The sequence below is a fragment of the Parasteatoda tepidariorum genome, chromosome 9 (assembly GCF_043381705.1).
Source record: "Parasteatoda tepidariorum isolate YZ-2023 chromosome 9, CAS_Ptep_4.0, whole genome shotgun sequence".
Classification (NCBI taxonomy): domain Eukaryota; kingdom Metazoa; phylum Arthropoda; class Arachnida; order Araneae; family Theridiidae; genus Parasteatoda; species Parasteatoda tepidariorum.
The window spans coordinates 4423466-4436818 of NC_092212.1; positions in this window are offsets into that span (position 1 = coordinate 4423466).

Sequence of the window (13353 nt, forward strand, 5' to 3'; positions counted from 1 at the left end):
TGGGATTATCCCCTTGTATTCATGCAAGATTATAATCTAATCATGCTAATTCTTGACCAAATAATGCGATGATACATAACTTATCAATTAACGCATCTTGCACACGTTTTCAGAAAGCGAAAGGTTAGGACATCAATTTTGTTATTTTTTTTACAATATCGCAGGCGTTATGAGTAGATAACTTAATAATTTTTTAAAATTTTTATTTTTACTTTCAAATTTTTTTAATTTTTTTATTTAGGTGATTTCGAATAAATGAAATGCTTTTATTAAAACTTTATAAGCATGTTTTAATAAAAGTCTAAAAATTAATAAACTTTTTGTTAAATAAGTGCAGTATTTTATATTGAACTTACATTCTTATTATTAATGCTGCAATAAACCTGCTCTTATTTAAGTATTATCAGAGAATTCAATTGTTTCGAATTATTTTATTCAGTTATAATAAAAAAATAATGCAGAAATTTTTGAAGCAATCATAATTTTTTAAAACCATTTTAGATTTTAAAAACTAAAGCATTCGTATTTATGACTTTATATGCAATCATGTTAATTCTTGACCAAAAAAATGCGATGATAAATAACTTATTAATTAATGCATCTTGTATGCGCTTTCACTAAGTGAAAGTTAGGACATAATTTGTTATTTTTGTTACAATCTCACATGCGTTATGGGGAGATTATTGAATTTTTTTCAAAAGTTATTAATTTTTCTTTTAAATTTAATATTTTGTTATTTTTTATTCAAGTAATTTTGAATGAATGAAATGCTCTTATTAAAACATATGAGCTTGTTTTAATACAAATCTAAAAAATAATAAACCTTTTGTTAAATATGTGCAATATTTTATATTGAACTTATATTCTAATTATTATTACAACAATAAACCTGCTCTTATTTAGATATTTTCAGAGAATTCAACTGTTTCGTACTGTTTTATTCAGTCGTAGTGAAATAATGCAGAAATTTTTGAAGCAATAATTTTTTTAAACATTTTAGAATTTAAAAACTAAAGCATTCGTAGGGTAAACTAACCAGTGAAGGAACACTTAAGCTTCGCTTGCCTTTTAAAAAATCATAATAATTTCAAGCTTCGTTATTTTAGTTAAATGACAGTGTCAACATATTTGTTACTAATTGCAAATTATGTAAAAAAATTGTAGAGAACTTACATAATATTGTTTTAAAGTTTTGGAGGTTCAAATAACAAGTAGTAAGAAGACCAAGTGAAGGAACAGTTCTTTCCAGTGAAGGAACACAAAATTTCCCAGTAAAGGAACGCTTAATTTCGGTTATTTTTTAATACTCTTTATGAATTTATATGCCATTCAAATATCTAAAAACAAGCCTATTCTTGAAATTATAACATACAAATACTTGGAAAAAGTAAACTTTTTTTTTGTAATCATGAATTGAAAAGTAGAGTATCAACATAATAACACATACTGTTCATTCACTGGGAAATCTATGCCCAGTGAAGGAACATACCTGTTCCCTCACTGGTTAGAAGTTGTTTTTTGTATTTTTAACATACTTTTGATGCATAACATCACTAAATGTACAAGAAAATTAAAGTTTTTCTTTTATTTTCATTAACTTAGAAAAAAAAACCTGTAAAGGAATGCTTGTTCCTTCACTGGTTTTTCATCGTTTGGCAATCCAGTGAATAAACACCCCCTTATCTCAGTACTTGCTTTTGCTATAATGCTTAAAATAAATAAAACGCAACTTCAATAACTATATTTTGAATTCTCTTTTTCACAGTGAGAAAAATAAAACTACAACTTACAATTTATTCAACTTTAAACAGATAAATACAAGCACTCACCTTATAATTTTATCAAAGAAACAAGGTGTTGCACAACAAATTCATAAATTTTTGTGACCAGGTAATCCAATACATTGCTAGATGACTTCCTATTGATTGGCAGTAAGCTATTGTTACCAATCAATCTAAAGAAAAACTTTCAAAATGTTATTTTTAATCAATATCTATGAAATGTTCCTTCACTGGTTGGTTTACCCTATATATGCAATCATGTTAATTCTTGACCAAAAAAATGGGATAAGTAACTTATTAATTAGCGCATCTTGTATGCGCTTTCATTAAGCGAAGGTTATACATCAATTTGTTATTTTTGTTACAATATCACATGCGTTATGAGCAGATTATTGAATTTTTTTTAACGGTTATTGTTTTTTTTTTTTTAAATTTTATATTTTGCTTTTTTTTATTTGATTTCGAGTGCTTTCAAATGCTTTTATTAAAATTAATAATCATGTTTTAATAAAAGTCTAAAAATTTTTTACTTTTTATTAACCCTTTGACGCAGATGAGACGCCGGTGTCCCTTTTTTCTACATTTTTTTCTGATGCTCTAATTACCAGAAAATATATATTTTGGTATTTTTTATTATAAAACACAATCTTATAGTTTCTAAAAAATCTATAAGATTATCTGAATTATATTTGTATTAAAGTAAAAAGTCCAAAAACAGTAGTTCGAAAAAAAAAATCTTTTTTTTTCTTCATATTCAAAAATTTATCAATAATCGATTTCGCAAAGGAAATTTTTTTTTTAATGGTGAATAACTGTTTCTCTTAGATTTAAATTACTAAAAACAAGTACAAATTGGAAAAATTATTGTTTGGAAGATGTTACCTATAATGCAGGGAAAAAAACACCGGTGTTTTATGCTGTATTTCCTAACTATAATTTATTAAAATGCTAAATATAATATTTTTAAACTTATTTTGACCTAAATTAATACAAAAGGATGAAAAAAGTATGAAAAATATGCTTAATTAAAAGTCTGTGTCAAAGGGTTACATATGTGCATTATTTTATCATCATTATTATTTACTATAAACCTGTTCTTTTTCAGGTCAAATACTCCAACTGTTTGCAACTTGTGAATATTTTATTCAGTAGTAGTGAAATAATGCAGAATTTTAATTTTTTTTAAGACAAAGCACTTAAATTTTTCACTCTGAATACTTTAAAATGCTGTTTGATCTAATATAAGCACTAAATCATTTAAAACACATAATACAGTAATTTTAACCTTTTTTTAAGAAAATTTTTATAAATAATGTGGTTACTAATTATTTAGCTATAAATTTTTTAAATTTTGCCCATTGAAAGTGGTGACCATTGAAGTCACCTCAGTGGCAGAGTTGCCACAGGCGACTAAAAATGCCAAAAGTGATGATTAATACGAATCAGATATCTAATGAAAGAGATAAAATTTAGTAACCTTTTCTAGCATATTTCTCTCAGTTTACTATTGAAGGTGATGGCAAAAACATTTTTCGCATGAATAATTTACAATGTACATAATGGCGGTAGTTACGATTGAATTATTAAATAAATTAAAAATGCATTCAAATTTTTTCACTTCTTACATTTTTAGTAGCTGCAGAGGAACAAAAGGTTAAGCATTTGCCTGTATGAGCTAACATGCATCTGCTTAAATTAATTGTGTTAAGTGTTGAACAAAACTCTTTTAATTTCAATTTATTGAACTATCAGGGATCTGTCCAGACATTTTGTAAAAGATTCTGTTTTTGTAAAATTGTGAAAAAACTACTCATAATTTGTGAATATGAAATAAGCGTTAAGTCACATTCTTTCAACCAGGATCCTGCTCTTGTGAATTTGTGCAAATAGGGTCCTGTTATTGCAATAATTGCTAAAAACCTTTTCACGAAGTTTTTAAATTGTAAATAGATACAAATTTATGCTCAACAATTGCTACTACTAAATTAGAGATGCAACGTACAAATATTTAGTATTTAGCCTATACTGCTCAACGCAGAATATACATTTTGAACGAATAATGGAAAGAAAATCACTCACATTTTTACCAATTTCAATTGACATATTTTAAATAACACAACTTAGTTATGTATCACTTTTAATGTGTTACGTATTAAGTAAACTTAATATATAATTTATAATATTTTATTTAAAAAATAGTCAGAAATTAATTTTTATTAACATAATATTGTATTAATTAATTTAATGAATAAATATAAATTGATTAATTATTTATTTACCAAAAAATAAATAAATTATCTATAAGAATGTGAACGCGATGCTTGTAAAAGTAGAAATATTTTCTTAGAATTTTTCGAACTGTCTTTCTTTCTTTTTTTTCCCCCGGGAAGGCTTTATTCGATTAACAAATCAATGATGAATATAAACAAATTTGTGAAGGGTCCGATTAAAAGATAAATTATTTTGTGAAAGGTCCATTTTTATGAAAAGATATTTTGTTAAGGGCCCGTTAACGGATCCAAATTTCTTCTAAACAGACCCCTGACTATACACCTAATTTATTTTATCCGATTTATTTATTCTAGTTCTAATCTGATTAGTTTATTTAAAATCTGATCTAAACTACTACTTATCTACTTTATTAAAAAATATATTACCCTTGCTACTACTAGAGAAAGTATTTTCTGAAACTACGGATCATCCGAAGTAGTAGGAGTCTCTGTGTAATTAATACTTTAATAAATTTATAATTAATTTCATAGTAAACATATTATTTATTCAGAGTTAGTACTATGGCTGAAAGCTCATTCACATGAAAACGGACAAGTGCAAAAGCTGGTTAAAATCATATAATTCTACCTTATTTTTTAGAAGAGTTAAACATGAATGGCAACTAAGATTTTTTTAGCAGTTATAAAATGTATACAGGACTGTTTCGTACCCAAAAGAAATTAAATAGCGCTGGGTAGTTTATAATTTAAGAACAGTAAGAGCTTATATTGCCATTTCCTGAAAACAAGCTATATATGGAATCTCGTTCTACTATCAACTTTTTTCTTTTCCGTCTTGCTGTCAGCCCTGGTTTAACGTTTAAAAATAACTGCTCGTAATTTTATGAAGAAAAGCAGAAAATATATTTCCATAGTAGCTATTGGTTTTGTAGGAATACCACAGGCGACTAAAAATGTAAAAATTGGTAAAAACTAAATTTTTTTAAAAATTTATTTAATTACTCATACTTAACTAACACTTTGAGTTACTTATACTTAAATTGTTATTTTTAAAGCAAAATCATTCCTTGCGTTCACATTCAATTGTAAACTGAAATTTTTTTAATATTTTGCTAATTTAATCTCTTTTAATAAAATGTTAAATTTCATTAGCCACCACTTTTTGCATATATAGTCGCCCGTGGTAAACCTTATTTTGTTACTAGACGGTAAAAAGTCTTGTTTTTCTCAGAGAGGTCAACTTGATCCGCTTTTTAAAAAATATTTTCCAGTGGTAAGGAAATTTACGTTATTTTTAATTTAATATTTATAATTTCAAGTAATATTTGCCACTAAACATCGAAAATTATTACTTATAATAATTTTTGATCATATAAATTGAAATTTTATTACAGTAATGTAATCTTGCAGAGACATTTATAAAAAGTAGGCGTTATTATTCTTATTCTACAAGTTATACTATATAATTCTCCATACCTATTTATTAAAACCTTTGTAGGAAGCGCAGCAGCATCTCTGGTTTTTCAATCAAAAATAGATTTGGTATGTTTCTTTTTCAAGGTCTGTACACAAAATACTCTTAACCAATCTAAAGAATATAAGTTTGATAATTTTTTCAAATAACGTTTTGAAATCTCAAGGGGGAAATACGAGCTATAAATGGCTCAGGGGATAGAGCGTTCGCGTTCCAATGATGTGAACCGGGTTCGAATCCCAGCTATGGCTGGTCGATACGAATTCCGCATCCGGCTTGCACTGACCACAGTGCTGACGGATCATGGGTCTCTTTACCGTCAAGCTAACCGTGAAAGGTTTTCAGGGTTTTCCCCTCCTTGTAACGCAAACGCGAGTAAGTTCCATCAAAAAGTCTTCAACGAAGGCAACTTTTTTCAGATATTTGAACCAGGAGTTCCCTTGTCTTCTAGATTGAGTTCAAAATTACAAGGTGACGGAGTTGAACAATAGTAGCTGTAAACCCGAAATTGGGTCGACTGTTCAACGACGGTTATAATTATAATTATATGCAGGGAAGCAGAATGCGAGCGAGATTTTAATTGAAATTAAGGCTACTCTAGGGAAATGTTTTGTCCAAAAAAATTCCTACAATATTTTTGCTTAAAAATGTGTCACTTTGCAGAATCTTTCCTTATTAAAAAAACATCTGTCAATATGTGTATTTATTAGATTGAATTCCTTAAGTTTATGAGTGTGACCTTAAATTTAATATAATAAATTATTACTATTTCAATATATTTCGATTACTATTACTTTTAAATTATCACTTTATCACTATTACTTTTAAATTTTAAATTTTAAATGCTCGTTTATTAAAAAATTGTGTAAGTTTAAAATTTTTTTTGTTGCTTTTATTATCTAAATGTTTAACAATAAATAAAACTTCCTTTTCAAAAATAGTTCGAAAAAGTTATTGCGCTGAAAGAGAGAGAGAAAACATAAAATTGGAAAAATTTCGATTTATAAAAATTTTTTGTTCTGAAGACGGATTGGATTAACTTATTAAATAAATTCTTATTTTACCCATTTTTTATGTAAAATTATTTGATATTTCCTACTCCAAATTTTGGGTTTTGACAGTATAATTGTCAAAACAAAGAATACAAAATAATTCAAGAACATTATTGATTGATCACTTATAATTTTATAAGTTTGTTTATTTATAAAAACTTCATATTTTTAATAGCTAATAATTACGCTCGCATCAAAATATTGGGGCTGTGACGGTGTCAAATTGGGTTTTTGCTTGACGGATTAAACCATGGTTAAAACCATTAATTGACAAAAAACTGGCCAATCTAGAAAATAAGAAACTTTTCTCGCTGACATCTTTCAGGTCTAGTATTGAAAATAAAGGTAAAAGTAAGGTATTTTTCGTTTGAAATATGAATAATTCGCAATGTGGTAGTTACAACTAATTAATTAAATAGATTTAAAAAAAAAAAAAAAACGAATTAAGGTTCTACCACTACTTATATTTTTAGTCACTCGTGTCATACCTGTAAGGTAAATCATGGATGCCACTCTTCCAATACCTCCTACTCTGTAGGAGGTATTGACTCTTCAATCCCGGGGACTGAAACATCACCTCCTACATCGGTTTTTTATAAGCCGATTGTGCGCTTAAACCCAAATTCTATTTTAAAAGTACTCATACTCGTATGTGGTGGTTATCTTAGCATCAGCCCCGCCAGGAGCTCTAGCTAATTCATCTGAGTGGGAATAAATAATAAATCGGCAAAGCGCAACTGAATGGTGAAAGTTGGGTTCAGTAACATTTACTAAAAGAAAATAAATTAAAATGAAGCGAGATTAACCCTTTCGCGCCGACTGTCACAAATACGTGACAGCATGAAACTGTATCAATCAGGATAAAAAGATAAAACTGGTAATCAAAGTAATTCATTAGCAGTTTATTTGTGGGCGGAGTTATAATTGTTTGACTTATTTAATTCACCATTACTTTGTTCAAAATAAAACTATTTAGTTATACTTTGAACTAACATTGATTATATATATGATTAAACTAACAATAATTAAAGAAAAAGCAAAGTAAGTCTGTCAAATTAGCAACGACTACATTTAAGTTACCGCTTTTTATTTAATTGCAACTTGATTCTGATTTTGTACAAATGCTTTTCTGAATCACCCGTCCCCAAGGGGTTAAACAAACAAATTTAAGAGAGAGAATATTTAAAAAGTAATTGAGAGAAATTTTTCATATATATTTGAGAATTAAATCCGCAGTGGTTGACAAGTAAATAAGACAAATCAATTATATTCATAAATTAAAAAAAAATTTAGACTCATATTTTTTACCACTCTCTTCTTTTCATTAGATTTTGTATTAAATGGATCTTCGTAAACTGATTACCTTCATGGCCTGATCGAACTACCTGCAAGAAACTGAGGTTTTCATTTGTAGGAGGCGCTGGCTGATGTCAGTCTTCAGAAAAAATCAGTAGACTAAATTTCATCAATTAATATCTCTTTCTCATTTGTTCTTTTAAATTAAATTTCTTATTTTCCTTAAAATATTACATATTTTTTGTTAAAAATAAATATTAGATTTTAATGAAAAAAAAATTTTTTCTTTATAATTATTGCCAAATGATCAAGCAATGATGTTACACCACACTGAAAATTCACGAATGGGATTGAAAATTTAGCACTGAAGCGAAATTTATATTATTGTTACATCTAAATTTGCTTGAGTTTTTATTCCCCCCCCCCCGCGTTTTGAAATACTGTAATAATGTTGCTAATTTTAATGTTTACTAGTAACGTTTTGAAATTTATTAGTTACTTTTTTTTAGTCTCTCGGAGCAACCCTAGATCTGGTGTAGTGTAAATACACCTTCATGTGATTATCATGCATTAATATCAGAGATGCCAACTTTGCTCCCATTGTATAAAAGTATTTTCTAGTGGCAAAGAAATTTTAGTTTAGTATATATCATTTTAAATAGTTTTTCCAGCACTAAATAAACAAATCAAAAACTCAAAGCATCGTCTGAAATGCAACTTTATTACAGTTACCTTGTGGTGAGAGTGTTACAGAGTGGGTATATATAATTATCCGTATTCTACAAACTTTCGTACCTACTTCTCTAACAATTTATTAAATCTTTTTACAGAAAATGGAGCAGATATGTCAAGACGGAAAGGAGCCAAAACTGATACGAAAAATGCCATTGTAGCATTTTTTTCGAGAAAAATTAAATATTTGTATTTATAAAGGTCTTTTTACAACAATAGCATATATATATATATATATATATAGAGAGAGAGAGAGAGAGAGAGAGAGAATAAACTGCTTCGTTCCCGAAAAAAAGTATACATTGATGAATACTTTGAAGAAGAAAATAATAGATTTCATACTCTCGAAAATTAGCTATTAATGAAATTGTTTTACAACCAGTTTTTCCGTCCCACTCTGGTTAGCATGCCCGTTATATGTATATTAAATTTTTTGAACATAATAGATATCAAAATAATTTTAAAATGTAACTAATGTAGGCTACATAATCTGAACTGCAATTAATACAAAACTAATATCGTCCAAACTACATAATCTTACCTGGCATCTTCCACGCTTTCCAAAATTAAATTTTCCAAGTTGTCGGGAGAAAAAAAATTACCGAAAAACAATCACATTCAAAAATATTTCAATATTTTGACAAAGGGCCGGGATAGCCTGGTCGGTAGGGCGCTGGGCCCATATCCAAGAGGTCGTGAGTTCGATCCTCGCCGGCCGAAGACTCCCCGTGTAGTTAATGGTGACTGATGCACGTTAAATCTGTCGAGTCTCAAAGTCCTCCATGTTCCCACAACAAATCAATACCTCTGGGGGTACTGATCCAGGAGTTTCCTTGTCTTTTGGATTGGTTCAAAATTACAAGGCTACGGAGTTGAACGTAAGTAGTCGTAAACCCATGAAATTGGGTCGGCTGTTCAACGACGGTTATAAAATAAAATATTTTGACAAGGTTGACTATCGGTCGGTTCCTAAATCACTATTAAGCATTTAATTAATAATTGTTATTAATTAAATGCTTAATTGTTATTAATTAAATGCTTAATGGCGTAACATTTTATTTGGCGTAAAATAAAATGTTACGCCAAATGCGTAAAAGTTGGCAGGTATAAAAATGACAATTAAGGGAATGAATAGAGGATTCATAACCATATATGGCAGAACTTTTACTTTCGTTACTTATACCGCCGGTACAAGTAAAAAGTACGTACTTTTACTTGTACTTCGTTACTTTTTAAATTTAGTACTTTTACTTATACTTTCGTTACTTTTTTAGGGAAAAAGTACAAGTATTTGTAACGGAAATGTCGAATGAAATCGTTACTTTTTTCTAAAACTCGGTAAGCTTTCTAAAAAATTTTAATGTCCAAATGTTCATAAAAATTTTAGATTTCATATAAATTTTAATATCTAATCATTTTCTATTTATAAAATAACATTTTATATTTATTTGAAACATTTTTCATTCATTTAAATATGTTAATTAAAAATTTTGTTAACAATGTGTGCGCATTGGATGCTTTTTTAAATAATTTAAACAACTAATTTAATATTACTATTACAAAAAATTTTGGCACAAGTTTTAAATTTCTTAACGTTAAAGTATTAAATTATAAAAACAAATCTAAAATATTATAATTTTTTTTACTTAACAACAAAATAATTTTTTGGAATTATATTAAACGTAACATATATATTACTACGTAAGCGTATAAGTTATTCATATCACAAAATTTTGAAATAAAACTTTCGTTCATAATTTTTGATTATGAGTGGATTTAGTATAGCACATCGTTATTACAAATCCAAAAACTGGCAGTATGAAATATTTTAAAATAAAAAAAAAATTATATTCAAAAACAAAATATAATTTGTAGTTTATTGGATTTATAGGGGTCTCCTGTATATGAATACATTTTTTTAAAATTTATTTTCAAATATAAGTTATAATGTTTATCAAATTTGTCGAACAAGGTAATTTATTTTTAAAATAAAGTTTCCGAAAATAAAAACAAAATTTGAAAAAAAAAATTATAGTTCTAAAATTAACATAAATCTAAGCTCTTTTTTATATGTAAACAGATAATTTTGATTTCTGGTTCGGCTTCTGGGTATTTTAAATGTTCACTATTGAAGGAGCTTTGTAACATTCGAATTAGATTTTATTCCGTAATAATATGATTTCTACCACTTTTATCTTTTTTTTATTTATATAAATTAACAAATATTTATTTTGAATTAGCAAACATAAATTTTTATTTAAATAAAAAAAGACTCTCTTTAAGTTAATATAAACTAGGGAATAGTTAATAAGACTAGGGAAAGAATAAAGATCTGTCGTTTCCGTAAATTTTGATATTCGTTTCTCATTAATCAACTATATTGAGGTTTATTAATTATAATTGTGTACTATAAGTCGCGCTAACGATGTTTTAAAGTTAGAGGGACTCGCTTACTCGTAAATATTTAATCAGTTTATTTCTTTTCTTTGAAGCAGTTTTCAAATTTTAGATAAAATTTCTTTTTCGTGCAAATCTATAAAAAGTTTGATATTAAAATTATATTTAATCTTAAAATTATATTATACGATTATATTATAAAATTATATTATAATATTCTTCCGAATTTAAAAATAAATTAATGTCCATAACTTTCAAAATTAAAAATAATTAAATAACAACAATTTTGCAAAAACATTAAAGAACATTATTCAATAAAATATTAGGTCATTTTGAATTTTCGATTTCCTGGAAATGTACTTTTAAATCGTTACTTTTTTTGTTTAGTACTTGTACTTTTTAAAATAAGAGATTTTTACTCGTTGCTTTTTTTAAAAATACTTGTACTTTTACTCGTTACTTTTTAAAAGTAACGTTGCCATATTTGTTCATAACTAATGTGTTTATTACATGAACGGCGCATCGGCCTGTCTATGTAGACCAGAAACAACTAACTTCTTTCCCCCCCCTTCAAATAAATGTTGGTGGCACTACTTGTAACTCCGGCTTCAACAAACAAATTAAAAATGTTTAATTTTAGAATGGTGACTTTTGATGTCACTTCAGAGACGACACCCTAGAGCAAAAGGTTAAATTAAATTTACGAATTCATGGATTTAGTAAAAAGTAACCATCATGTCTTGCTACTACTTTAAGTATAAAATCTTGTAAGTAACGTAAAAAAATTAACTAAATCGTCTTTAAGCCTGTCAACTACTGCGCTTTTTTGCATAATATTTTATGCAGTGGTAGACATTCAAAACTTTCAGTAATATTACCAACATTTTTCAAGTCTCGCCACGAATGAGCTGTACTATAGTAGCGTTGGACGGGCATGAACTTTAAAATCATTTAAATGTAGTGGTGGTGTGGATAATAAGTTAAAATAATACATAAACAAAGCTAAACTTAAATTAAAATTACATTTTGAAAACGAAGTAGAAGTATTTTCTACATAGATATTAAGATTTATATCAGTAAATTCAAATTAGAGTACATTTGGGGCACAAGTTAACGTGCACTGTGTTCTAAAACTAAATACTTTTAATAACTTCTGATTTAATGATCAGATTTTCTAGAATTCTCAATGATTCGAAGGGGTGACCCTAAATATGCTATTAGTGCAGACGATATTTTAAGTTACGAAATCTCACACAAGAACGTATCTTCTCTAAATAAATTTTTTTTTGCGGCGGATGATTCCTTACCCACCGACCGGACTATGTAGTGGTCAGCGAATTGACCTCACATCGAAAAGATCCCGGACATGGTTTTCTGAACTATCTGTCCTTACCGTGAAAGCAACGTTAGTCCACTTAATATGGTGCTCCTGAAAGAGTGGCCTATAATTTTTTTTTTTTTACAGGAGGAAATAAACTATTTCGAGAACATTAAATTTAGGTCTAGTTTGGCGCCACACTGTGTGACCGCTCACCTTGCTTGATAAGAGCTATTAGGAAAAACAATGCTGGTGCAGTTGAAATCAACATAAAATATATTTTCAGATTACAAATTCTATGTTAAATATATATATTTTACTAATAAGCTTATCTAAGAAAACGAGTATTTTTGCTAGTAACAATAATAAAAAACTGAAAAAGTTGGCTGAGCACAAAACAGCATATTTATTTCCAACGCGACCAGGGCAGTGTGTCTGAAATTCAAACTAAAAACAAAAAAAAAAATTTATGTTGAAGCTGCTTAAGGGTTATTTTTTCATGTCTTAATTATTGATTCTAAAAATAAATAATTATTATAAATTCGACATTCGTTTAGATAATATAAATTCTTCCTTAATCTATAAAAGTTGCCGTTTCAAGTTTCTAATTTTCACCATTTTTTTCCCCCGCTCCAAGAAAGAGAACTTTTAAGGTTGTTTATTGACTATTTGTCACCAAGTCAGCAGGTTCTTTCATCCAATTACTACTCAAATAATGTCACTTAGCCAGTTCTTCCACTGAGTATCTTCAGAATATATAGATTTAGCTTTAGAAACGAATTTTATATATTTAAATTAATTTAAAATAAGAAATGGCACTTAGCCGGTTCTTCTACTAAGCCAGGGATGGTGAACCAATGGCACGCGTGCCATATATGGCACGAGACACAATATTTTGGGCACGCCACCGATCACAATTGTTATTACACAATTAATTGCTATTACGCGAATGTTATTACACTATGAAGCAAATGTAACAATTAAATTAAAATGCACAAAAACAAACAAATTAATAAACAATTATTAATAAAAAATTAACAATTAATGCTAAAAAAAACAATTAATAACCATA